The sequence below is a fragment of the Moschus berezovskii genome, chromosome 26 (genome assembly GCF_049115385.1).
Source record: "Moschus berezovskii isolate FMDL1 chromosome 26, NW_MosBer_1.0, whole genome shotgun sequence".
Lineage (NCBI taxonomy): Eukaryota > Metazoa > Chordata > Mammalia > Artiodactyla > Moschidae > Moschus > Moschus berezovskii.
This window is the reverse complement of record NC_142485.1, coordinates 36003211-36030632: the sequence shown is the minus strand read 5'-3', so window position 1 is coordinate 36030632 and position 27422 is coordinate 36003211.

Below are 27422 nucleotides of genomic sequence, written 5' to 3'. Positions count from 1 at the left end.
CTAATCTAGACTACAAAGAAAAGGATTTAGAGACATGTTAGATTTGTAAAATAAAAACATATTTTTAAGAAAAATAGAGAAAATTTGAAGCATAAGGTATCTGGTGAGAAGTTTCCTACCATTTGTAGGAATTTCCCAAGCTAGAAGTATAATATCTTAGTCACTGTCCATTAACTTCACAAATCATAAAGGTTTTTAAGTGAAAGATTAAATCTGAATATCTATTATGCATGATTTAGGCAAAAAATTTATTCTTATATGCACTGATCAACCTCTGTTATTTATTATTTATATATTTAATCTATTTGAATGACTAACACAGAACAAATGAACTAAATGTGGAGTATTATTCATGATATAGTTGATTTGAATTTTTAAATATTTGGTTATAAATATAATTAAGTCTTCTTTCTACAATCGCAACCTCATCTTGGTCAAAGTATGATAGAGATGATAGAGAAAATCTGTTGAAACTTTAAGCATCCACCAACCCTAAGATTTTCAAATGTATAAGTAGTGCTGAAATATATCTGACCATTACATAAATCTTCAAAATATATAAAAATGCTATTTTTAAGATACTGTGGTACTTCCCCACTCCCAGTGATATGAATTAAGCTCACTGAGAGTTAAGATTTATACTTCCATCCTTCGTGAGTCAGGTGAATACTAATCCTGTAAAACAGGAAATACCCTGTAATGTTTAGTTTTCTGTGTCAACTTACTAGAGGACAGTCCCCAGTTACTCAGTCAAACACTATATTTCATGGTATAAGATACTCTAGATGTGATTAAGGTCCATAATGAGTCAACATTAAGTAAAGGAGGTTATCTGAGATAATCTGGGTGGATATGATTCAAACATTTTAAAGGTAACAGCAAAATTGAGACTTCCCTGAAAAAGAAGGTGCCTACAGACAGCAGCTTCAGCTGTTTCCTAAGAGTTCTAGGCTGCACTTCCTGAAGACCTGCCCTGTCAATTTCAGAATTGCTTAGCCAGCCCACACAATTTTGCAACTCAATTCCTTGCAGTAAGTCTTATAATCTGTATATTGTACTAGTTCTGTTTTGCTGGCCAGCCCCTTCTCTGATTTGCAAACTTTTAATGACTTGGGAAACTCTCATGGATATAAAATCATTTTGGTGGATATTTTTATTTCAATAATCATCAAGGACATAATATTTAAACAAGTAAGCAAATATCCTAGCAGGAAAACACAACTACCATGGAGCAACTGAAAATTAAAATTAGCAGCCTCAACAACCCATGATGGATTTCATGGAAGAAAAATTACCACGATATCCATATATCTTCATATTAAGTGCTCAAAATGTATGTTGCTTAATAAATGTTCTCCATGTATATAATTATCACTGAATTGATTTTCAGTTTGAATTACTCACATATTATGAGAAACAAAAACCAAGAGAAGCTAAGAAGAAGAGGGGCTTCTCAGATAGTATGTACTCTTTTATGAAGGCAAGCTTTAAATGGCATTGAGGTCACATCACCAAGGATTCAATCATTTCTGACAATTCTTTCAACAGCAAGGATTATGGGCTGACATCTCATTACTGGAGAGCTGAAACATGAATAATTTGTCCTACACTGATGACCAGGAGATACTGAAAGTCATACAGTTATGAGGTATGAGAATAAACTCTAAATATATTACAAAAGAATAGTAATGGAAAATAAATAGTTAAGGAAGCTTTATAATTATATATTCTTTTTATTATAAAACACCTGTAGTTTTCAGGTACTAATCTTGTTTAAACATACAATTTAAAAAAAAATTATATTCCCCTAATTCTCAAAATTCCTGAGAATTTAAATGGCAAAAAAATAAAAATGAAAGAACAGAATAAAGATTAATATTTATTTTAAAATTAAAGACAGATTGTAGATTCCTTCTTGGGGTGGAAAATATACATCTTCTTTTTTTGTAAAATATGGATTGAAAATAAAAATGCAGAACAATTGCATATTAAATGAAAAGAGGAAATTTGAACACATCAGAAGAAGTATGTCAAAAGAAAGTGTGAACATTGTGCTTATTTTATAAATAATATTTTTAAAGGAAACACTGCTTTCTAAGAATATATAACACTATTCATATTAAAAACATAAAAATATACAAAATAAACTTTATGATGAATTTAGAGCAGTTACTTGAAGGAACCAATATTTTAATTCAATAAGTTTACTGATATAGACTCTAGAGATATATCTGTCCACATTCTACAAGGGCACAGAACAAAGATGGAGCAGGACTGGTATTAAGGACTGAAAGCTTGCATTCCTTCCCAGTTCACATGCTAAAGTTCTGACCCCCTATGTAACCCCCTGTGCATTCAAGATGGTGGAGTAGAAGGATCTGTGCTCATCCTCTCCTATGAGAACACCAAAATCGCAACTAGCTATTCAACAACCATCAATAGGAGGATGTTGGAACTCAACCAGAAAAAGATACCCCAAGTCCAAGGACAAAGGAGAAGCCGCAATGAGACGGTAGGAGGGGCGCAATCATGATAAAGTCAAATACCATACTCATCTGGTGTACGACCCACGAACTGGAGAACAGTAATACCAAATGAACTTCTCACACTTTGTGAAGGTTCTAGGCTCCACATCAGACTTCCAAGTGCAGACCTATTGGGAAATAGGTCTTTGGGAGGGTTTGAAAGTGAAAGTGAAGTTGCTCAGTCATGTCCGACTCTTTGCAACCTTATGAAGCCTACCAGGCTTCTCCGTCCATGGGATTTTCCAGGCAAGAGTAGGGGAGTGGGTTGCCATTTCCTTCTCCAGGGTTGGGAGGGTTTAGATAAGGTTATATGGGTGGGGTTCTCATGATGACATTGGAAATGGCAATCACTCCAAGCCTCTGCTTGCAACTCAGGAGACCCAGGTTCAACCCGTGGGTCAGGAAGATCTCCTGGAGGAGGGAATGTCAACCCACATCAGTATTCTTGCCTGGATAATTCCATGGAAAAAGAAGCCTAGTGGTCTACAGTCCATGGGGTTGCAAAGAGTCCAACATGACTGAGCAACTATCACTTTGACTTTCATTTTCCAGTATTCTTTCCTGGAAAAATCCCATGGACAGAGGAGCCTGGTGGGCTACAGTTCATGGGGATTTAGAGTCAGATCCAACCAAGTAACTGAGCACAGGTGCAAGCAGAGATTAGAGGACTTGCTCCCCCTTTCTGCCATGTGAGGACACAGCAGGAAATGGTTCCTTGCTGACCAAGGAGTCATCAGACACCAGATATGCCAGCATCTTAATCTCAGACCTCTCAACTTCTAGAGCTGTGAAAAATAAACATTTGCTGCTTAAAGTCCAGTGCACATCATTCTGTTATAGCAGTCCAAACTAAGACAATAGGTGTCACAGATGTTTAAGCAAGTGTAAGGCATTCAGTGTTATGAAGAAAACTAGCCAGCGCCACAGGACTGATTTGATATTTCATCCAAACTACAGCATTGCTATCAGTGAGGAAAAATCTCACTTGCCCAAGAATTAAGGATAAATATTCTCCATCTCAGTAAATGAATTAAACTTTTGAGTTACTGAAAATGTGTTTGATTATTAAAAGACAGCATTAGAAAATTACTGGCTATGCTTATACATATATATTTAATAATATTATAATTTTTAAAAGTGGCAAAGAACTTTCCTAATTTTACTTTCTCCAAATATTTTCAGGCTTTGCTCACTGTATGTAACATCATATAATGCTTTTATTCAGAATATTTATCTGAAATTAAATTATGTCTTCATATATCACAGAATGTCATACGGTCAGAGAGTTGATCATTTAAAAGTATATTTATTTATTTTTAGCAGAAACCAAAAGAAAGTCAATTTCTATACTACCCAAATTAAAATTTTTGTTATTAATTTATTTGTTCTTATATCTTCTCTTTTGCTGGTATATTAAGCCACAAATAGATATTTATATTCACAAGGACATATGTAAGGGTATAGACTTTGGAATACAGTTTGAATAAATATATGTTTTGATATTGATTCAGAGGAAACAGCACTGTCTTGATTTTCAATAATTCATTTTAGAACCATCACACACACATTTCCCATGTATAGTCAACATTAAGATCATGTAATTACTATAAGAAAATCATAGTTAATGTGATTTAAAATGCAAGAAGCACAATTGATTAAATTTTACAGTAAGAAACCAACAGAACAATAAACAGTGTTCTCTCTAATTTAAACAAAAGTATAAAAGCTTCTGAAAGGAAATTTTCTATGAAGAATTAAAATCATCAAACTAAAGGAGCACGTAATGTAACCTCCTTCAGATCTTCCTTGAGTGGACTGATTATCTGAAGCCTCATTTGAATGAGAGCGGTGGAGACATTTCTGTGCACAGAGCTGACCTGCCTCTCCTCTGCAGAACTTCTCCAAGCGCATCGTCAGAGCTGGGGACCTTCAAAAGCAGCATGACCAAAGGGACTGGAGGGATGAGCTCATCCACATCTTTCTGTGCCCTCTGAGTTCACTGCAGTAATTTTAAAGCTGATACCTATCTTTAATGAGCTTGGAATTTTAGACTTTAAAAATTCCTGATTATACTGTTTTTAATGGTGAAAATTCCATATCACATTAATTGTTACCTAGCTTCTCTGAGAAAAGTCACTGTTAAGGGACAGTGAAGTTTTCTGTCTTCAAATTAAATGAGTCAGAAAATGAACAGATTTTTCTCACCTAATTTATCTCTGAAATGCCATTTATTTGGACCCACGTCTTGGGGTAATTTTAAACTAGTACCTCAAGATTTTGAGAGACATTGCTTTAAGAGTTCTTTTTCTTTTTCTCCATTCCATCTTCCTCAAGATATGGTGATTATGAAATTTATATTCGTGCTTAAGACTATATCCAATTTCAGATCCATATCTATAGCACAAATGAAACTACAAATATTAAATCAAGTTTGACAAAAAATATGCATTGCACTTCTCCCTTCTGGCTTTCAAATTATAAACATTCCTTCTCCCTTTAACTGAGTCTTCCACACATACTGTTAAATTTCCTACTTTCTCCTTTATAACTCACTTTCTCCTAAAGCTCTGTCTTGGAAAACACCAGTGAATTCCCATTCACCATATGTGATGGTTTCTCTTAATCCATATTCATTGACATCTCTGCATAATTTGACACTCTCTTGAAAGGCTCATTTTACAAATGAATTTTCCAAGGTAACTAGAGTGTTTTATGAGATGCTTAGTTAAAAAAAAAAATCTCTGGTGATCAAATTAGCATGGGTTAGGATGAACAAAATTAAATAGTTCTTTCCCCTGAGATTTCTTAGACTCTTTCATATTAGTAATGTGCCTTGCCAACTTCCAGGAGGAAAACTATTGCATTTGCATTCTTTATATTAGTTTGATCATGTAACCTGTTCTTAAAACTCTTAGAAGTGATGTTTTGTATCAAATGCTTTAGTTCAATTCAGTCACTCAGTCGTGTCCAACTCTGTGACCCCATGGACTGCAGCATGCCAGGCTTCACTACCCTTCACCATCTCCTGGAGTTAGTTCAAACTCATCTCCATTGAATCGATGATGCCATCCAACCATCTCATCCTCTGTCATCCCCGTCTCCTCCTGCCTTCAATCTTTCCCAGAATCAGGGTATTTTCCAATGAGTCAGTTCTTTGCCTTAGGTGGCCAAAGTATCGGAGCTTCAGCTTCAGCATCAGTTCTTCCAATGAATATTCATGGAGCTCCAATAGAGTCCCTTGGACTGCAAGGAGATCCAACCAGTCCATTCTAAAGGAGATCAATCCTGGGTGTTCATTGGAAGGACTGATGCTAAAGTTGAAACTCCAATACTTTGGCTACCTCACGCGACGAGCTGACTCACTGGAAAAGAGTCTGATACGGGGAGGGATTGGGGGTGGGAGGAGATGGGGACAACAGAGAATGAGATGGCTGGATGGCATCACCGACTGGATGGACATGAGTTTGAGTGAACTCCGGGAGTTGGTGATGGACAGGGAGGCCTGGCGTGCTGTGATTCATGGGGTCGCAGAGTCGGACACGACTGAGCAACTGAACTGAACTGAACTGAATACTCTGGATACATGATGAGAAGAGCTGATCCATTGGAAATATTTTTAAGCAATTTCAAATTTAAAAGTAGAGAATATGGGAGAGTAAATATTTACCACATTAATTTTCAGCCAAATTCTTAGTCTTGCATTTACAAAAAAATGAAATATTGAAGAGAAACCAAAAATCATTTTCTCTCATCTAGTCTCCTTCTATATAAGTAAGGTTGTTGTCCTTTTTTATAATGAAGCCTTTATAATTACACTATTTATATGTAACCATATAACAAAAAAATAGCCTTTATAACTTTTTGTCTGACTTAACTTACTTCAGTTATATATGCTAGCCTATATGATCTACTTTATTTATTTTAATTGCTATATAGCTTTGGATTAACTGAGGTTTTCTGATCCACTCTTTGAATGATAACTACTTGAAATGTTTGCCAATTTTTTCCTATTAGAATCTCCTATCCACTTGTTTTTTTTTTTTTGACCATGCCACATAAGATGAGGGAATCTTAGTTTCTTGACATATGATTGAACCCACACCCCCTGCAGTGGAAGCATGGAGTCTTAAGCACTGGACCACTAAGGAAGTCCCCTACCCCTTTTTATGTTTTCGCTTTCACCCTGGACTTTTTAACATTGTGATGTCTTTTATCTCTTCCCAAATTTGAAGATGTTATCTTATATTTAACCCCTGTGATACACTAGTATTCTATTGTTTAATAAAGCAGACATATATTTAGATTATGCACCTCTGTGTTCTGTCTTGCATATAAGACATCCGATGTGAGAGCACCTTCCTTCTGCCTAAAATTCATGCTGCTCTTTCCATTTTTCTTTTTTGTTGTTGCTGTTTGTTTAAAAAACATTCTGTTTGTAGAATTCTACCTCAGCAAGTCTCCCACCTCTCTTTTACATACTGTCAGCCAACAAGCACATCCTCTGATCTGCTTCCTTTCAATCTTGATATTTCAAAATCAGATACCAACCTCACTGCTGCTCTTTTAAATATCTTTCTCCCCTGACTGATTCTAAGATTTCTCCCTCCTTTCCACCATGTTGTGCTGACTGTGAATATTCTTTTATTTTTAAATACTTAATTGTGATATAATTGGCATGCAATGAAATGGAACGTTGACGTGTTTTAACAAACGCCTATACTTGTGAAACTATAAACACTATATGAGCAATGAACATTTATGAATAGATCATCATCAAAGTCTCCCCTACCCCTGTCTCCCTGTCCCCTCACATGCCCAGAAAGTCACTGATTTCTTTTCTATTGTCAGTTTGCATTTTCTAGAATTTTATATAAATGGAATCATGCACAATATACTCTTTTTATCTAACATTTTTGTCTCAGTTCATTCTTCTTCATGGCTGAGTAACATTGCTCAACCCTTCATCTGTTGATGAGCATCTGATTTTTTCCCTAGTGATTGACTGTTACAAATAAAGCTGCAGTGATTATTGCAGAGCCCCTATACCAAGATCACAGACGTGGAGCCTTGTACCAAGGTCACAGGGCAAAAATCTCCAGAACTGACTGAGCCCCATAGCAACTGTTGCCATGAAATCTCCTGACCTAAACTGTCCAGTTCCCTGACTCCCGTATTAGGTAAAATACCCACCCTATAGCATCCTGACCAATCACCTAATGCCACCCTACCAGCAGGAATTTTCTTTGTCTTGAGGCTGTAAAAATTGGCTACTAATCCACGAAAGGGGTCGGCTCCCCCTGATCTGTCAGGAGGTCTGCCTGCTGTGTTTGTAGCATCTTCATTATCTCTGCTCTTTGTTCTTCGCAAACTCACTCTGTTCTGAAATACTCTATCTGGCAGTTATTTTTCCACCCACACACAGACCACAACAATTATGAGCATAGAAGTCTTAACATGTGAGTTTATGTTTTCCTGGGGCTTCCCTAGTGGCTCAGACAGTAAAGAATTAGGTTTGATCCTTGGAGATCCCCTGGAAGAGGGCATAACAACCCACTCCAGCATTCTTGCCGGGAGAATCCCATGGACAGAGGAGACTAGCAGTCCACGGGGTCACAAAGAGTCAAGACACAAGGAAGTGACTAACGCTTTTCATACTTTATATTTTCCTGGCATCATGTATGCACATTAAAGTTTGACAAGTGCTACCCTGAAACATGTCTGTCTGTGCACATACTCAGTAGTGTCCAACACTTTTACAGCTCCACGGGCTACACTCACCAGGCTGTCTGTCCATGGAATTTTCCAGGCAAGAATGCTGGACTGGGTTGCCACTTCCTCCTCCAGGGGATCTTCCTAACCCAGGCATTGAACCTGCATCTCCTGCTTGGAAAGTGGGTTCTTTACCACGGCACCAACATGGAAGCCAACCCTGAAGCACAGCAGTCATTAATTTCAGTCTGATCTGAATTCTAGATCCACCTTTGGCCTTGCATTCCATGAACCAATTCTATAATCTTATAATAGCCATTTCTCTTCATTTAACCTAGTATTTGTATATTTTCTGCTTATAAAGAAAAGTATATAATAAATGATCCCCCCTTGTTGCTTAAACTAGTCTCTGTGGATTTTTATTACTTGTAATCATAGGAAAATTTACTAATTCAGTTGCTCAGATTAAATTTCCTTCAACTCTGCAGCACAAACCTTTAAGTCTGGAAGCTATTACTATAAATATCAGTGATGATGACAGATATTATATATTGGGTTTGACTTAACAATCATCTGTGAATTAATTATATTCTTTTGAGGCAAACTTGTGCATTTCATGTTAATGTGGATTATCCAAAACAAGCTTGAGTTTAATTTTCTTGAAGGATCCAGATAAAACTAAAGAGCAGTTTGTCAAAATACCATATTAGCAGACGGGGCAGCCATAAGTATACATATTCTTATCATGGAAATCTATAGATGGAAAGTTCACTGATAAAAGAGAAAAATAAACTACTCAATCTTGAAATAAAAGAGTAATTAAGAATGGATTATTCTGAAAGTTACATATATGACAGATTAGGAGAAATCACAATCTCATAAAGAAAATAAAATTCTTTTGAGTACATGGAATTATCTTTCAATAATTCAAGTAGGAAAAATCTAAAAATTGCACCATGATATCTGTAGAAAAGGGAGCTTACTATATTTTTACATAGTAAAATTCTTAGAGCTCTTTAAGAAGTTATTTCTGTGACAGAAAAGCAAATCAAAGTTAAACAAATTATATAATTCCATATAATATAAACTGATGATACAATTACTGAGTTGCACAAATATTTATGAAGCTGACCTTTATAAGGGCACTAACAAAGAAGAATTGACTGCATCCTTTCCATTCTTGTCATGATCACGGTTTAAAGTACGTTTTATACTTAATTCTAGTAAATGCCACTAAGCTGGAAAAAAAAAAAGTAAATTTGTAATGTATAATTTTTCTTCTAGGACATATAGGAGCTAGCAAGATTGGACATTAATAAAAGACACAGCCCAGTTATTTATAACCTTAAAGAATCTAAGGTTTATATATGTGTGTGTATATATATATATTCATAATATGTGTTAATACCGATATCAGATACATATAACATACGACTAGAAATATTTCCAAACTACATTCTAGAAATCATTCCCCAATTTTGTGTCTGAACATAGGTTAATATTCAACTAGGAGAGCCGTCATGCTTCCACTAAAACCCCTCAGGCTGCAATGAAGATGGACAATCCTACACGCTGCAACTAAAATCCGACACAATAAATATTTTTTTAAAAACAATGACGGTCTTTTGATTATTAATTGTTAGGTCCTGTACACTGCAAAGTGTCATGCTTCTAAGGCAAGAGAATTGGCTATGATTTAGATATCATGGTTAATATTATTTTAATAATTACTACTATGAGACATCTGCAATAATAATGATTCAAATATTTCAAACTTAAGCTGACTGAAATTTCAGATGAAATTAGAGAAAAAACCCTAATAAGTACCCTTTTGTGGATTCCTCATTTAAAATTTTATACATATATAAGGCATATAAACTTTTCTCAGTTCTTTAGAACTTTGTATAAGATTTCCTCAATGCCTAGAGAGTTAATGAAATTTTGGACAGACAGATTAAAGAAATGGCATGACCAACCAAAATTGCCCTTTTAATGATAAATTCCTTCAGCACTGAATTATAAGTCCATTCCATAAATCTGATGATCTTAAGGAGACATTCATTTTAAACTTAATTATTTGATAAAATTAGAAATAAAATATTAATATGCATCCCAAAGATATTTCTATTTTATTACATATTTTAAAAATGTTCTCTGCTACCATATACTTGAAGGCAAAATATATTCAAAATCGAAAATGTCCTTTGGAACACAATATTTTAAAGTTCAATAACTACAGTGAAACCTGAATGGCTTTGAGCATTTCCCCAAAACTATTTAATACTTTTCTAGCACAGGATGTGCCTGTAGTATGGATTCTTTCAGAAAAACATTCTTCTCTTTTCTCCTTTTGAAAAGTTCAATTCTAATAATATCTGACTAATTATATTTCACCTAATCTCACACATATCTCCATTAGCGAAATTATGAAAAATGTGAAGAAATTTGTATAATTAGAATCCCTAGAATCTTTCATTTAAAAATAATCTCACCATAATAATAATCACCATTATATGATATAATATCATAAGAATGACTTAGGTGCTAACCATAAAACTTTCAAAATGTAATAAACAATTGTTACAAATTTATGCTATTTTTAAATGAAATTCTGAAATCCAATCCTAAACATAAAAGTCAATTTAAATCCTAATTTAAACAGTGGAGAAAGGGCTTAAGTTACACAGTGGGCTAATTTTTAATTATTTAACTTGCTGTAAGTTAAATTGACTTAGACATTTTGAATTACTTTATATTATTAAAACATCTAAATTAGAATTTAAGAGCAAAAGCCTAACTAAACACATAGTTGGAACAGTGCAATTGAACAGAACAGCTTAGGCTCTTTAGGAGGAGAATAAATGACTTGGAAGTTATCAAAATGCACATCAGTATTACCTCCCTTTCAAAAGGAGAAGTTTAAATCACAGAAAACTTCCGTTGTACAGTGGTCTATTTGAAGACATTCCAAGGCGAGGAAGGCAGAGTTCCTGCATTAACTGCATGGGGTATATTAACTAGATTTGCTGCTGATGCTATTACCTATGAGGATGCAAATTACCCACGAGGTGGTTCTGTGGTAGGGTTGGGTGAAAAAAAATTTGAACTTTGAAGCAAAACAGAACTGGCTTTAAGATCTGGTACCACACTTTGTCAACTGGGCAGTTTCTGAAACATATTTAACCTCTGTGTCTTAGATTTCACTATGCATGGAGGAGAGGGACGATCCCTTCTTTGGAGGGCTTTTGTAAAAATCACAAGTAATGTAATGCTCCCAGCAATCATGCAGATTAGTGAGGGGAGGTCACTACTCCACAAACTGAACCTCGGAGGACTGTAGATTTGGGAATAATCAAGAAAACTTTGGGGGGAAATTTGCTTTTTAGAAGCCTCTTCTTGATTGATAGCTTTTGTTAGAGAGGCCGTGGGGCATTTCTTGTGTGAAGCCCAGGACAAGGCACCGATGTGCTATACGCAAGGTGGCAGAGGGCTGGGATAATGAGGGGACATGGAAAATGTGTACCAATGGGAGCGAAGGACACAGCGAGGTTGGCTCCATCCATGTCCCTTTCCCTTTGCTTCCGCACAGCTCTCACCTGGGGTGCTGCTCTAGCAGCTGAGTTCTTCTGTCCATCCATGGCTTCCTTTCAGTGTATTTGCAACACAGAAGTTAGAGCATTACTGTTAAATTTAAAATCGGAAGCCAGCTAGGAAAAGACAAATACTGCATGATCTCATTTGTATATAGAATCTACAAAAAGATCTCAAACTCCTAAGAGCAGAAGTAGAAAGGAGGCTGTCAAGGGCGGTGCAGGGAAATAGGATATGGCCCCAAGGATACAAAGTTTCAGATATGCAGGATGAAGAAGTGCTGGGAATCTAAGACACATGTCCTGGTTAACTATAGCCAATACTGTAATGGATACCCGGTTTGCTAAGAGAGTAGATCTTAAGTGGTCTCACACACACGAACTGTGTGAGGTCACGGATCCATTAATGACCTTGATTGTGGGGATCGTTTCACGGTATATGGTGCTGTGCTTAGTCCCACTCAATTAAGTCCAACTCTGCGACCCCATGGACTGTAGCCGCCTGGCTCCTCTGTCCATGGAGATTCTCCAGGCAGGAATCTGGAGTGGGTTGCAATGGGATCTTCCCAACCCAGGTCTCCTGCATTGTGGGCAGATTCCTTATCATTTGAGCCTCCAGGAGAGCCCTGGTGGCTTCACAGTATATTATGTGTATCAAAACATCATGTGTACATCTTAAACGTGTATAATTTTTCTCAATTATACCTCAATAAAGCTAGAAAAATAGGTCTAATTCAGCAGGCCACTTTCCTGTTTAACTCCCCCATAGCAGCTTCTCCTCGGAGAAGGCAATGGAAACCCACTCCAGTACTCTTGCCTCGGAAATCCCATGGACAGAGGAGTCTGGCAGGCTGCAGTTCATGGGGTCGCGAAGAGTTGGACATGACTGAGAGACTTCACTTTCGCTTTTCACTTCTTTCACTGAAGAAGGAAATGGCACCCCACTCCAGTTTTCTTTCCTGGAGAATCCCAGGGATGGGGGAGCCTGGTGGGCTGCCATCTATGGGATCACACAAGTGACGTGACTTAGCAGCAGCAGCAGCAGCAGCCTCTCCTATTGTCCAGAGCAAACACCAGATTCCCTACAATGATCTGAAGAGGCTCAGGAGACGTGAAACCCCGATTAGCTGACAATATTCCTATGCCCTACATTGCTCCGGCCTCTGGTTTCATACGTTTTTCTTGAACTTGCTAAACACACTTCCTTCACAGTGGCTCTGTTCCTGACCCTAGTCTGCCTATAAGTCTCTACTCCCAATAAACACACGGTTAACTCAGTTAATTCCTTTACGTTGTCATTGAAATAACAGTGAGCTTCCCCCCGCCCAGTTTATAATAAAAAGACTGCTACAAACCAGGTTCTTCCTGAGAGACAGGAGCCAAACCCTGAGACGCCGAGGTCTTCAGTAGACAGGCTTATTCACACGCAGCAGACCGAAGAACACACTGGTCTCTATCTCAAGTCCACCCACTGAAGACAAGGGGCTCGGGGTATTTGGGGGATAAGGAATAAGCAGCAGAAGGCCAGGGCACAGGGAACTTGGGGACAGCAGGGCGAGGTGGCTGAAGAAGATGTGGTTATCCTCGTTCTGCGCAGGTGTAACTAAGCTGCAGTCTTCAGCTCATTCAAAAGGTCACCAAGGGACACGGGCACATGCCCAGCTGGAGGGCCGGGGTCCTGCCCCTTTAACCAGCTCAGCTCCAAGTAGACACAGCTGATTCCAAGTTTCTAGAGAACAACTCAGGCAAACATCTTATTGTTCAGTCTGTGTGCCCATTGGAGGACACACAAGTCTTAAAGCAACCTTCATTAGTGAAGCAGGTGAAGTGAATTTGACTCATTACCCAGGGTTTTAAGAGTCCCTTCTTTAACACTTAACTTTCTCCATATTTATTTTGCCTTTAGTATTTATTTGAGCATAAAATACTGGTATTTCTCTATGATGTATTCTGTTTATTACCTTCCTCTGCTGTAGAATAGAAGTGTCTGGTTTACTGTAGCATTCAATAAAGGAATATTTTCAAGTGACCAAATGAACGAGCCGTGGGGAAGATAAGTTAAATTTTCTCTGCAAAGAAAAATGACTGCAAGGTATTGATGCTGTATCAGACTCTAAAAATTCGGTCTCACTGCTTTCCTCAGTTAATTTACAGAGAACAGTATTTAAGTGAGCTTCCAACCTAGAGATAACTGAACTTTAAAAATAAAATATAATTATTGCCAGAATCGTATGTTGAAGTATTTTGTGCTGCTGGAATGACAAATGGATGCTAAGATGACATGATCCAACTTTGGAAAATAAAATAAAGCTTTTTCTATTTTCCTTCTCATAACACATATAATCCACTCTTTCATTTAAGAAAAAGTTAAGATATCCACAACATTTAGATATGAAGAAATACAGCTAATAAAAACAATATATTTTGTTTAATAACACTAGCTACTGGTCAGCTGATTTAATCCAAAATTTTTAAGTAAATATTTTAAGTTGTTTGGAATGAATTTTAAAAAACTATAATTATAAAAAATAACAGAAGTGCAAATGAATAGCATTCTAATTTACATAAAAAATGCAGACAGGTACTTATTATCATCATACTCAGATTCATACCTGCAAATTTAGTTTATACATAGTACATGGCAAATTGGATAAACAAATTTATTCATGTTAAAAAAAAATAGAACAGTGCCAAACACCAAGACAGCATGTACAAAACTACTCTGAAAATAACCTGAAGGAAAGGAATAGTTTCTTTTCTATCCCTTTGCATGTGGGTAATGGAGTGAACGAGGAGTCAGGGGTCTGCACGGGTAAAGCCCACAGTGGAGCTAGCTGGCTCAGTGAAGGTGTGCTGACATCCTAGAAACTTTGATTTTATTTTTTTATCTTACAAACTAGGAAAACAGGATTTTTTTTCACATTAAAAAGCACAGACATATTAAGAAACAGAAATCAAGATCCATACAGTTTAAAAATAGATTGAGAGTTCGTAGGAATTTTCCAAATGGAATAGAACTAAACTGGACACAAGAAATACTGTTTTATCTTTTCCTCTGAGAGGGAATTCATTGGAAATATTGAGAGATGCTTATCTAAGAGATTGAAATATCACTGTTTCAAATTTTCAATATTTTTCAAAATTAGTTTCTAATTAAACAATTATTGGTCAAAATTAACTTATGTGACAAATTGACTAGGTATTACATAAGAAAAAGAGAAATTAACAAAATTACATAAATCCTGATCATATGGAAATTATACTCATGTTCTTGTAATCTGAGAATCTCTGTTAAGACGTAGACATATTCCAATATACACACAACAAACCACAACATTCATTAACAATGTTGTTGAAAATTATTTAGACACATTAATTCATTAACAACATTTACTTATCAAAAATACAAGAAAATGGCTCTTTAAAAAGTTATTTATAGTTTTAAGAAGGTTAAGATTTTGAGGTATATATCAAAATGCTTCTTAAAAACTGGAAACTTAAAAAAAATCCAAAAGAATAAAAGTAGAAATTAAGACAATGTTTATAGAGGAATACATCAAGAATATGAAATACAATGAAAACTTGGTTAAGACCAAGGTTCTCCGTGGCATACATCATTAACTACATGCTAATGTCAACTCACTCCAGTATTCTTGCCTGGAAAATTCCACGGACAGAGGAGCCTGGTGGGCTGCAGTCCATAGGGTTGCAAAGACTCAGACATGACTGAGTAACTATACACATATGCATACATAAACTTTGGGTTAACACTATTGATTCAATATGTAAATAAGCTGAGGATAGATAGGAGAATTACATATTTTTCACTTTTGTTGTATCACAACATATTAAGAACAGACATTCTATTGCAGTATAGAAAAATTACAGTAAGTGGAAGGTAAAATCATATAAAAAATGATGACTATATTGCTCCAACTTTAAACACTAAGCAATTAATATATTCTGTATTATTATTTTACTTATGGAGGAACTATTATATTGTGAAAAGATAGGAAAGAATTTTTCCATAAGAAAAATAATTCCTAATTTTAACAGTTTGATTTCTTTTTACACTGAGATAATGAGCCAATGCTTATATGGAATAAGAGTGGGCAGAGTTATATAAACTTGCTATAAACAAGAAAGGAAAGCAATTTAAAAGAAATAGTATTTAAAACCCAGAAAATAGGTTTGACCTTCTTCTAGAAATCAGGAAATTTGAATGAAAATATAAATAACATCCAACTTTAATATTTCACTTCTATTAAAAAGTGAGAGGAACTTTTAGAATTGTATTTACTTTCTTCTGCACAAATTTAAATTACCTACTTCTGAAAAAAGCTCTCTTGCTCTGATTCATTCCTAGATAGAGTTTTAGAAACTATGTTCCATGCCCTCCTTTAATTAATTAAACAAATACATATAATATGTAAATATATGCATGTGATATCACATATGATAGTTATAATGGTATATGTTTTCATTATACGTTGTCATATTTTTGAAGATTCAGAGAAAGTATCTTTACAAACCTCCATCACATGAAAATTTTTTTCAATTATCATCATGTCTATATTCAAGCAAGTTAGGAGAGAAATATTTCAAGAAACGAAACAGTCATTCAATATTGCTCAAGGATCTTACAAATAATAGAATCCATCTGGCAACTCAATTCTAAAAAATTATTAAAAAACAGTAGGCTTAACTTCACAGAATCAAAAGCAGCAAACACTTCACAAGAATCATGGTAAAACTAACATTAGGGTGCTTTTTCTTTCTCATATGTAAGTAAGTAAAATACAGTATCTCTTAAAGCCTCTTTTATTCATGCTTTTCATAGACAGTTCTAAAGCTCTTGAAAGTGCATTTGATTGGACGAACAGCAGTTATTTGCCTACATTTTAGCTACAAAGAATACTAGGAGAGTAAATTTCCACGATTCTATTTTGGGAAGCCGGGATTTTAGGCGATAACAAGACAGATGTCCACTACAATCTATCCATTGTCTTACCAATATGAGTGACCCCAGTGTTGTCCAGCTTGAATTCGGGGACCGCTGGGTGATGCCTGTCATCCTCTCAAGTAGATACCACATTCATATTCTCTTCTGAAGTTCAAAGTTAAATAGCATCTACATGACATATATTGATTAACAAAGTTATGAGAATGGAGAACAAGGAAGGAAAAGTAACTCATCCATAAACAAACGCACGTCACATCAAGGAAGAAAGTAAATTTGGTGATCCTCGTTCTTATTTATGAAGTTGCTTACAGGGAATTAAGAATGTTAATAACTACCTAAATCAAGTTTCCTTTCTACCCAGCAGGAATCTCAGTTTTTTTGTTTATTGTGTGAATTGTCAGGGTGAACAGGACCTTCAAGCTGAAAGAATCTGTTCCTCAGTGGCCCTAAAAGTAGAATTCACTTTAGTCTTTAACTTTTTCTGCTTTGATCATGGAAATAATCACAATTTTTTCAAATACACTTTTCCTTTGAAGGCTAGCAACTATATTCCCCCTCATCACTAAAATCAACCACAAGAGACAATACATAACTACATTTTTTTTTTGTCTCAACAAGTGGTTTGAGAAAACTTAGATGGTCAGATTATTTCTGAATCAATGACAGTATAATGGAATTTCTTTCTTAATTTCTATGATTTTTCAATAAGCCCTTCCTAGGAATAAGAAGTTGGACAATACTGAAGCACCTTAGCACACACACACACAAGGATAAGGAAGAAAACATTTCCAGCATTTTTTAAGGATTCGAATTGCGGAAGGTGGGATCTATATTTACCTCTTCATGTCTGAGCTCTTTTATACTCTTTATGGAAGAAAAGAAACACTTATTTTAATTAGTTCAGGACATACAGTATATCCTATAGTAGATCACAATTAAATTGTCTGGTATTTTATCCCAGCTAGTTCCATATGCATGTCTTCGGTAGACTGTCCAATAATTCTACAAGGCTAGAAGCTTCTGAGTGATGGAAAGTGTGGTGAGATCTGTAACAGAAAATGTTTCTTATTCAGAAGCAATGTTGTATGCTATAATGCATTCATAAGTATTAAGTATAAAAATGTTGTCACGGAAAATTTATACTAGGTAGGGAATAAAATTCCATATGCAGAATAAATGTTTAAATCAGTGTGAATAAATTGCAGCAATCTTCATGATTAGCAGGGGTCTAATTTGAGCAATATGCCTCACCTCAGGGGCTTAATATCAAACTGGGAGTTCAGTGCTGACTGCAGCCAGTTTAGCTCCACAAAGAGGAGGACCTGGAGCTCGAGTCCATGTATAGTTTATAATCTCTGTCACTCTGGCCACCACTGTTGGCCCATTAAGCAAGTTTTGGGGTGAATGTCATGCACAGGTAACTCTCATGATTATTAGAGTCACCTCCTCATTGGAATATTTTGATGAGAACTCATTTAGGATATAAGTACTTCAACATTCTAGACTTATTTTAAAGATTTCCTCAACAGTACCCTTTCCCAAACTTAGTTCAGTTCAGTTCAGTTCAGTCCCTCAGTCGTGTCCGACTCTTTGCGACCCCATGAGTCACAGCACGCCAGGCCTCCCTGTCCATCACCAACTCCCAGAGTTCACTCAAACTCATGTCCATCAAGTCAGTGATGCCATCCAGCCATCTCATTCTCTGTCGTCCCCGTCTCCTTCCACCTCCAATCCCTCCTAGCATCAGACTCTTTTCCAGTGAGTCAACTTGTCGCATGAGGTGGCCAAAGTATTGGAGTTTCAACTTTAGCATCAGTCCTTCCAATGAACATCCAGGATTGATCTCCTTTAGAATGGACTGGTTGGATCTCCTTGCAGTCCAAGGGACTCTCAAGAGTCTTCTCCAGCACCACAGTTCAAAAGCATCAATTCTTCGGCGATCAGCTTTCTTCACAGTCCAACTCTCACATCCATACAAGCACAAATTATTTTATTGTAAATCTTATCCTATCATATTCTTTCCAATTCCCCAAACAACTGGTGAAATAATGGTTAACTATACAGCAGGGATTTTTTCTTTCAAGAAAACTGGCCAGGGCAGTACACTACCTGAGGTTCTGACCAATGAGAGGCCACTCATGCATTACTGGGCTTTTAGGATGCTCTTGGGCTCAGCTGTAATACTGTAAATGTCAGTGTGTTGACATGTGGTATACTGCTTTCTGTAAAAATGACTCATTTCAAACAATTTTAATAAACTTTATAATTATATGTAACGCTTCACATGGAAATATTAAGATCCACAGAAAGTGTGTTTTAGGGACCACTTCAGTCTAATTCCAAGTGATAATGAAGTGCTTCTGGATAAAACCCCCAGTTTTCATATGGATGTCAGGTCACAACATACGTGGTGTCCAAAAATGAGAAAATCAGCCTCTAATATGTAAGCATATCTGTATTGTTTATCAACATAAGCATAGTTATTTGCCAAGTAATTTGTTCCAAAGCTTTATTATCAGGCTTGCACTATCTGTATTATGTTCATCTTAATTGTGAAGTGAAACCCAAATAACACTGGCTTAAAGGTGATTGTAGATGCAGATTGCACTTTCAGAATGGTGGACTAGCTTAGAAAAACTTTAAAAGTGGGACTAAAAATAAATTTGTTTGGAAACATGGGAGAGCTCTCATGGACTTGTCATGGTAAGATGCTAATGAGAATTAAAGCCAGAAAATAAGAGTCCAAAGTGTGGAATGACTTTCATTGATTTGGAAGCAATAGCTATGAGAACAGAACACTTAGGAGGTTCAAAGTGCTGGAAGGAAAAAAAAAAGACAAACCTAGTGTAAGGGGCCAGTGCAGAAAGGAGAAATTGTAAATACTCTAGGCTTTCCTTTGAAGATTCAAAGGTTCTGGCATAAGAGTAAGAGCAAGCTATAAATAAAGATGACTTTAAAATAAATGAAACCAAGCTTCAAATACATTCAATATCTGATTGGATTAAGATAACTCTTCCTTGCAAACTGTTAACCAGAGGCAAAAGTTAATCCTTTAAGATAGAAAATGACATCACCAAAGTTTTGAATTATTTAGAATATTTCACACAAGAGAACTGTCATTAAAAAATAAAGTAATACAAAATGACTGTGGGAATACTATAAGTAAATTGAAATTACGAAGAAAGACAACCGATGGAGGATGATACACAGAAGCTCTAGATATTGGAATTTTCAGGCATGAACTTTGAAATTAATTTGATTAGTATTTCAAGAAATAATAAATTTATGAATTTTAGCAGTAAACTGGAAGTCATATTAATACTAAATATAAACTTATATTATTCAGTTAAGTGCAAAAGACACACACACAAACACATACACAGTTACCAAAGATATATAATAATATCTTAATAGCATTAATTTCAGTGTAGAAACAGAGCAAATACTCATCAATAATATAGCTTAATAAGTTATGGTGAATTCATAAAATGAACTAGTTATAAATATTAAAAAGGACAAATTATTGCTATATACTACACATGTATGCATATTTTTGAGCAACTAGATTCAAAATAATATTCACTCCATAGTTTTATTTATTAAAGTTCAAAATAGCCCAAAACAAAAAGATGACATGCATTCACTTCTCCATGAATGTTGTGGTATATATTACCCTAGAGAACTAGACATTTTCATCTATAGTTTTTTCTTATGCATAAATTCCATTCACAAGATCATCTTCAGAGCTAAAAGTGGTTGCTTCAGACACAATATCCAAAGTCTAGCCAATATGATGATAGAAAGTACAGGAAAAAAGATTCAGAAACCTCTTCCCTTCTTTGTGGGCCCCTCCTAGAATCTGCACATATAACTCACCATCAACCATTAGCTAAGTTCTGTTATAAGGGAACTTAGTAATGTAGTCTTTCTTTTATGTAGTGACATATTAACTTTAACACTGACACTTCCACTTATATATTAATAAAAGGCTAAAGACAGAGACAATAAATGAATATTTTAGCATGGTCATCAATTCTTAAAATAGTGCATAAATTTGGCCACCAAATATCTGCACATACCCTTTCCTAGACATATAAAACACTCACCCCTTCTCCAATGGAAAAGTTACTAAAGTCCCAGCTATTCACTTTATTCACCTTAAAGTTCAAGAAATTTGGATGGTCATGGGTCCTTTTCATCAGATGTGTGCACAGTCCTGATTAACAAATAGATATATTGCTTAAAAATGCAACTATAGGAAAAAAAGAGAAAATACAGAAGAACATAATAAAGATTCTTAAGAGAAAAGGCCCTTTGAAATAAAATTAATCTGCAAAAATATGAGCTCATTTTTTGCAAATAAATTGGAGAATATCCTAGGGAAATTCAATTTTCTAAAACAACCACATTAAAGATAAAAAATTTCAACTTGTAAATTTTCCTTGGAGATATTAAGAATGTTATTAAAAAAGTACCTCAGGAAAGACCAAAAGGGCAAGGTAGTATCACAAAAGAATCTACCCAATCTCGAAGGCCAAATTTTCTCAAAGTATCATGAATTATTTCTAAATATAACATTTGTACCTAAACCTGAAAAGACTGTGCAAAAGAGGAACAATATATTAATATCATTTACAAATACTGCAACAAAAATTATACATACAATAACTGAAAGTACATACTGAACAAAAATAAATAGAATCTAGTATCACAGTAAGCAAATGATATATTAAGATTAAATAAAATTATTCAGGAATTCAGTTGTTTCAGTATTAGTAAATTTGTTTGTGTAATGTTACTATATAATGTAATATGTTAATACTTATGGAAAAAAATCATATAAATATCTCCATAGATGCTGAAAAACCTTTTGAGGAACTTTAATATTCACTTTTGGCTTCCAAAAAAAAAAGCACAAGAGAATGAGAAATAATTATTTTCTTCTATGATTATATTCGGTGTATCTTAATCCTAAATACACTAACTTACTTTTGGGGAGAAACCAAGGGCATTTTCACTAACATCAGAAACAAAGTAAGGTAAAAACTGATTAAAATAGAAACAGATCACATAAAATAAAATGATCTCTATGTGTAGATGGTCCATTCAGGTATCTGGAAAATCCCAGGTACACAATGATAAAATTAACTCACACAAGAAAAGGATTCAGTAAGTTACGAGAAGAGGCCAAGTGGAAGTCAATATTCCAAATGAGTTCCCAACCAAAACACTTCAGTACAGAGGAGGCTCTAACAAGAGGGTATTCACGCGTGATGAAGCTGCAAGGCCACCCCAGCTCACCAGAAACAGCACACAAGGGCAGCATGCTGCTTCACTCTACGTTCCTGCAATTTATGAGGCACAATCAAGAAAAAAAAACATACATTATTAGAAAACAATCTGAAATAGTCATGTCTACAAATGTTCTTTGCACAGATAGAAAGTATGTGAAAACTAAATCTTTTTACATGTTAGAGTTAGCTGAAATGTTCAAACAATACTTAAAAAGCTAAAAAATTCAATGAATAAACTTCAGTTCAAGTTTATAATTTTAAATATAGGGGTTTTGTAAGTTTTCTCCCTCTTAATAGGAAATCAACATTTTACATACACATAAATAATAGTGGATACAATGAGAGAAAAAGTTAGTATCAGTAAGGAAGAAAAGAAACTAAAAGGGAATTTAATAGAAAATGTGCAAAATTTTTACTGTATGAGTAAACTTTTAAAACACTTTTGAATAACATTAAAGTAAACAAAGTATTAGGAAGAGCTGATTTCTTAGAAAAGACCCTGATGCTGAGAAAGATTGAAGGCAGAAGGAGAAGGGGACGACAGAGGATGAGATGGTTGGATGACATCACAGACTCAATGGACATGAGTTTGAGCAAGCTCCGGGAGTTGGTGTTGGACAGGGAGGCCTGGCGTGCTGCGGTCTATGGGGTCACAAAGAGTCAGACACAATTGAGAGACTGAAAAAGAACAACAACAAAAGTAGTAGGAAGATATTTCTTATTCCTAGATGTGATAATTCAATAGAGGACTCAGAGTCCCTAAATTAATTCATAAACATTAATATGTATTTTATTGGCACTAGAATCTGATGTAACCATTCATATGAATACCTAAACATTGAAGAATAACCAAGATGACACACTACACCACATACACACACACACACTTAAAAAAATCAATTCAATTGGCTCCAATATCAGATAATAAAACGTACTATGAAGCCTCTATAATTAAAGCAGTGCGGTACTGACACATGAATATATAGCTAGACCTTTCCAACACTATAGAAAGCCCAGAATTCCCAAGTACAGATGGAATTTTACATCGCAGTAATAGATTTTGGGAAGAGACAACAATGGATGGTAAACTAGTAGGTAGACATTTGAAGAGCAACAAGATACTTTGTCTCTACATATCTCTTCACAATAACCATTAAATAGAAAAGGGTTAAAATAGTAAAATGCTGTGCAAAAAGTCAATAGACACCATCTGAACCAAGGTATTAAAGTTAACAGGAATAGTAACAGGACTAACATCTGTGTCCAGTTATAAATCACTGAGGATGCAGAATCACTTCTGAGGTATTCCTGCCAAAAGCACATACCTGAATGCAATCACGGGGCAGTATTACACAGATAGCGTATGTGCTGGCCTGCGCTCATAGAAAACATAGTCATGAGATATAAACAAGCCGTCGGCCAGATTAAAGAGACATGTGATACATGACAACTGAATGAAATGCATGATGTTAGATTTGTTTTGCTATCAAGAATATTGTTGGGTTAATTGATGAAGTTTGAATAAAGTTGGTAGATTATATAATAGTATCATATTAATACACATTTCCTGACTTTGATAATTTTACTATGTAAGATAGTCAAAAAGAAATGCCTATTGATCTATTTAATTAAAGGGGATCATCAACTTTCAGTTAAGGACCATGTATGTGTGTCAACAAACAAACACATATAGTAAGGAGAGAAAGAATCAATAAATGTCATAACAACATCTTAGTATTTGGGAATCTGGGGGAAGGATACATGGAAGTTCTTTGTGCTGTTCATGCAACTTGCCTGTAAGGTCTGAAATTATGTCAAAATTAAAACTTAAAAAATAAACAAATCCTGTGATGTAGATGTTACCCATTTTTAAAACCAATACTAAAATTAAGACCAGATAGTACAAATTCCAAACAATACATATGGAATCCTGACCCATTATGTAGTAAATAAAGAATACACTTCAAATACCAATATTTTTATTAACCCTAAAGCCCTCAGGTTTCCCAGCAGTTCCTAATCCATAGTTATAACTCTGAAATGGAAAGAGATTGAAGGGATTAAACTAGCACAGGTCACTCTTTTCAGAATCTGTAACTTAGAAATTTAATCAAAATAATTCTTCCTGAATTAATACCAGACTAGCTCCTAGGAATGTGTGGGAGCAAGGACACACAAAGAGTATGTGTTTTTCCTTATTTATGGTTGGAAACACAGAAACAAATCAACAGGTACCCTATCTTATAATTTTAAAATATATTTTGTTTTCATGCTATGTCTTTTTAATTTTTGAGGGAACATTAACGCAGTTAAAATAGTCATGTCTACGTGTCATTTAGCCACCTGATGCGAAGAACTGACTCATTGGAAAAGACCGTGATGCTGGGAAAGATTGAAGGCAGGAGGAGAAGGGAACGACAGGATGAGATGTTTGGATGGCATCACCAACTTGATGGATATGAGTTTGAGCAGCTTGGGAATTGGTGATGCATAAATTAGGCAAAGTAAGAGATTAATCACAACTCAGCGACTCCACTTTCATTTTTCACTTTCATGCATTGGAGAAGGAAATGGCAACCCACTCCAGGGTTCTTGCCTGGAAAATCCCAGGGACGGGGGAGCCTGGTAGGCTGTTGTCTATGGGGGTCGCACAGAGTCAGACACGATTGAAGCGACAGCAGCAGCAACAGCATTATAAAAATAGTTTTGTTACCATATATGGTAACAAAAGTTATGTGAATCTGTCCTCTCTGTCAAAATATTGTACAAATTTAATTCCTTTTATGTCTTCAGTTCAGTTCAGTCGCTCAGTCGTGTCCGACTCTCTGTGACCCCATGAATCACAGCACGCCAGGCCTCCCTGTCCATCACCAACTCCCGGAGTTCACTCAAACTCATGTCCACAGAGTCTGTGGTGCCATCCAGCCATCTCATTCTCTGTCGTCCCCTTCTCCTCCCGCCCCCAACCTTTCCTAGCATCAGAGTCTTTTCCAGTGAGTCAGCTCGTCGCATGAGGTGGTCAAAGTATTGCAGTTTCAGCTTTAGCATCAGTCCTTCCAATGAACACCCAGGACTGATCTCCTTTAGAATGTACTGTTTGGATCTCCTTGCAGTCCAAGGGACTCTCAAGAGTCTTCTCCAACACCACAGTTCAAAAGCATCGATTCTTCGGCGATCAGCTTTCTTCACAGTCCAACTCTCACATCCATACATGACCACGGGAAAAACCATAGTTTTACTAATAGGCATAAAACTTTAGTAGACAGAAAATATTAGATAATTGTATTACCTAAGCTAAACAAAGACGCTTACTCCTTGGAAGGAAAGTTATGTCCAATCTAGATAGCATATTAAAAAGCAGAGACATTACTTTGCCAACAAAGGTCCATCTAGTCAAGGCTATGGTGAAGAAAGCTGATCGCCGAAGAATTGATGCTTTTGAACTGTGGTGTTGGAGAAGACTCTTGAGAGTCCCTTGGGCTGCAAGAAGATCCAACCAATCCATTCTAAAGGAGATCAATCCTGGGTGTTCACTGGAAGGACTGATGCTGAAGCTGAAACTCCAATACTTTGGCCACCTCATGCAAAGAGTTGACTCACTGGAAAAGAGTCTGATGTTGGGGAAAATTGGGGGTGGGAGGAGACGGGGACAACAGAGAATGAGATGGCTGGATGGCATCACCGACTCGATGGACGTGAGTTTGAGTGAACTCCGGGAGTTGGTGATGGACAGGGAGGCCTGGCGTGCTGTGATTCATGGGGTCGCAAAGAGTCGGACACGACTGAGCGACTGAACTGAACTGAACTGAAGCTAAACAAAATTTGTCTAAACATCTTCAATTAAGTGAATAATGATGATATTATTAAAAATAGAGTTTGAGCAAACTCCATCTGGTAGTGAAGGACAGGGAAAGCCTGGCATGCTGCAGTCTTTGGTATCGCAAAGAATTAGACATGACTGAATGACTGAACAACAAATTAAGCAGTTACAAAAAACACACTTATTCAATTTTTCTTTAAACAGTAGAAAGTAATGTTCACTAGGATGATAGAATTTGCCAATTAAAATAATTATAATGATAGGTATTATGTGAAAATATATTTGTATATTAATTTATCTACATTAAAAACATTGGCATCACTCAGAGGGCTTTGGCATTTAAAGTCAATATAAATTCTAATAAAACCAATAGAATATTGTAAAGTAATTAGCCTCCAATTAAAATTAAAAAATCAATTAATAAAAAAATTATATTTCACTTCTAAACATTTTCAATAAAATATTTCTTAAATTTAGGACTTAAAAGTTTCAAATAATTTTATTCAAGTATAATATCCCATTGATGATTATTTCAACTATAGCTTATATATGAGTTGTTAATACTGAATCAATCAAGAAACTAAATCAATTTTTGACTCTACCATTTACTAAATCAGTTATATTAAGCAAGTTATGTGACACTGTTTTTGTTGTTGTTTTCTGTTTCTTTGGCTATAAAATGGAAATTATAATACATAGTAAAAGTGATTGTTCTAAGGATTGCTGCTGCTGCTAAGTCACTTTAGTCATGTCCGACTCTGTGCGACCCCATAGACAGCAGTCCACCAGGCTCCCCCGTCCCTGGGATTCTCCAGGCAAGAACACTGGAGTGGGTTGCCATTTCCTTCTCCAATATGTGAAAGTGAAGAGTGAAAGTGAAGTCGCTTAGCTATAACAATAAACTAGATGCTCCATGCACAGAGGCTTACACAGAGGAAAGTGAAAGTGGCTCAGTCGTGTCAGACTCTTTTGAGACTCCCTGGACTATACAGTGCATGGAATTCTCCAGGCCAGAATACTGGAGTGGGTAGCCACTCCCTTCTCCAGGGGATCTTACCAGGGAAGCCCAAGAATACTGGAGTGGGTAGCCTATCCCTGGTCCAGATCTTCCTGACCTAGGCATTGAACCAGGGTCTCCTACATTGCAGGCAGATTTGTTTCCAGTTGAGCTGTAAGTCCTTAGTATTTGAGAGCTATTATTATTGCTATCAACATAATTATTTTTAAAATGGTATTCCCCAAACCAAGCAAATCTAAGTCTAAAACCAACCAGGGAAGCAGTTATTTTACTTTTGAAATGGGCCAATTTAGTAATCTTGCTATATCACTTTCCTGCATATATCATTAATGTCATCTCAGTTATTTCTAAAATGTTACCTAAGGACAGAACACCTTTATTTGTCATCACTGGTGATGTTCCCTTTTGATGAAATGGAATTCCCAGCATTATATATTGAAATAGGAGTGTCTCAGATTTACATCTATAATATCAAGATAAAATTAACTACACATGCAAAGTTT